The sequence below is a fragment of the Nematolebias whitei genome, chromosome 16 (assembly GCF_014905685.2).
Source record: "Nematolebias whitei isolate Nwh7 chromosome 16, NemWhi1, whole genome shotgun sequence".
Classification (NCBI taxonomy): Eukaryota; Metazoa; Chordata; class Actinopteri; order Cyprinodontiformes; family Rivulidae; genus Nematolebias; species Nematolebias whitei.
Window position 1 is genome coordinate 33448012 of NC_056513.1, and position 2564 is coordinate 33450575.

The following is a 2564-nucleotide window of genomic DNA, read 5'->3' on the forward strand; positions in this document are numbered from 1 at the left end:
AGAGAACTATGTTCAGGTTCTAGAACAACATATGCTCCCATCTAGACATCATCACTTTCAGGGAAGACCCTGCATTTTTCAACACGATAATGCCACACCACATTCTGCAGCAATCACAACAGCATGGCTATGTAGGAGAAGGATCCGGGTACTGAAATGGCCAGCCTGCAGTCCAGATCTTTCACCTATAGAGAATATTTGGCGCATCATAAAGAGGAAGGTAAGACAAAGAAGACCCAAGATGATTGAACAGTTAGCGGCCTGTATTAGACATGAATGGGAGAGCATTCCTATTTCTAAACTTGAGAAACTGGTCTCCTCTGTCCCCAGACGCCTGTTGAGTGTTGTAAGAAGAAGGGGAGATGCCACACAGTGGTAAAAATGGACTTGTCCCAACTTTTTTGGGATTTGTTGACGCCATGAAATTTGGAAACAACAGATTTTTCCCTTAAAATGATACATTCTCTCAGTTTAAACTTTTGATCTGTGATTTGTGTTCTATTCTGAATAAAATATTAGATGTTGGCACCTCCACATCATTACATTCAGTTTTTATTCACAATTTGTTTAGTGTCCCAACTTTTTTGGAGTCATCAGTTTGTAGTAATAAATCTGTTCTTCCAAAAATCTAACATTTTCCTGTTCCACCAATAATAAGTTTTTCAGACTCAAAAACGAGCCATTTCCTTTACATATCCTATCTACAACGCAGTCAGATGAAATGTGTGGAATCCTAAAAGTGTCCTTTGAACCTAAAGTTTGATTTGGTGTCTAAGTGTGGGTCGTAGCTGTTGGGGGGGGGGGGTGTACACACACACCTTTGATGATACATGTGTAAGAGATTAGACCAGATTGGAATCAGTGATCTAAAAACTAGGTGGTAACAGGAATTCACCTGATCCATTGCTTCAACCTAATGTCACTCAAACAATGTATCGCGGAAGAGATTTCCCAACATCGGTCCTAAGACAAAATATATCATAAGACAACATATTGCGAATTTTGTCTTTTAGTTAGTGCCATCAAGTGGAAAAGTCAGGTCTCTCTTGTAAATGCGTCCTCAAGGCTCAATGGGATTTACCTGTCTAAATAAAAAGGTTGAATAAAAAAAAAGTCTGTGCCTTTGTGGTACCATTATGCTATAAAACATCCCACATAAGCTTGATCATGTGAACTCTCCAACACAAGTCATGGATGGGTAAGTCAGTGACCCAGATTCAACCTCTACTCCTTTTAGGTTTCAGACGACCTCACAGGAGGTTGAATGCCTCAAATACCCCAGTCTTCATGACTGCAAAGTCTGGACAAAAAAAAAATCATAAAAAAATGTATTATTTGCACTTCTTTTCTCTCAATATTGAAAGGATAAGGTAAGCAAAATTTGTTACCAGATGCCAACTACCATGTTTTTTTTTCACCTACATAAAGACCCCAAGAGACTGAAAGTATCAAAACTTGCCAGCCATGTTTACCTACACAGACTATGGCCAGCCTAAGAGACGTCAATCATGTGACGCCAGGTTCACATAGGTTTTGGAAGACTCTGCTAAGTGTAAGCAAGTAAAACTTTGTGATTTTTATTTTGAGAAGCTATATATAAATAGTGCTTCGACAAACAAAATAAAAAAGTGCACAAAACAAATTAAGCAAAGGCAGATTTAAAAAGATAATTTTTTAGATGGCCTTTAAAAGAAGCTACTGAGTCCACTGATCTGAAAGTTTGAGGAAAAGAGTTTGAGAGTCTTGAAGCCACAGAAGAAAAGGCTCTGTCTCCTTTAGTTTTCAGTTCTATTTCGTATAGGCTTCGCCCTTTAAGAGCTGTCGCTGGTGGGTTTATCCCGTCATGCAAAGCATCGCACTGAAAAAAATAGTCTACGCCCACCTGTTGTGTTGGCCCCACTTGGTCCGTATAAACTATGTTAAGAGCGGGTAATCGGCTCCCATTTTTTTCAGCAAGCTAATAGCACTGTCAGAAGAACGAAGAAGGGAAGTTGTCCAGCTTGATCGGCACAACCTTTGGAAAGGCTGCCTGGGTTCCCGCCACGCCAACCTCCTGTTACGTGTTCATAAATGGACTGTATTCGTGTGACAATTGAATATTTCATGTTGGCATGAAAAGTGCAGATTTTGCTGTGTGTGTGAAACGCAGCGAGCTGAGCTGGATGCTTGGAGAAAATACAGCATGTTAGCAGCTACTGATGCTTTGAAAGCTGAAATAGAGTCATTGAGTCTTTATGAAAGCTGAAATTGTACGTCTGTTGTGTGTAACTAAGCTGATGAGCTGTGAAAAACGTTTATTCTGTTTAAAAGGACGGAGTTTCTGCTGCAGACCCGGTTTTGGTCCGGTTCTGAGAAGTTCGAACAAGTTTGTTTTAAATGGTTTAAAAGACGTTTTGCCACGGAGCGCCGCCTCCGTTAAAGCTCAGAGTTGATTCGTTACATTTTTAACAGAAAATGGTGCATTTTGACAGTTTAAAAGACGAAAAGTTGACGGACTATTTCAGGCTAAGACTAACATGCTAGCTGGAAAAACGATCCGTGATTGGTTGAAAAACGGCTGAGTT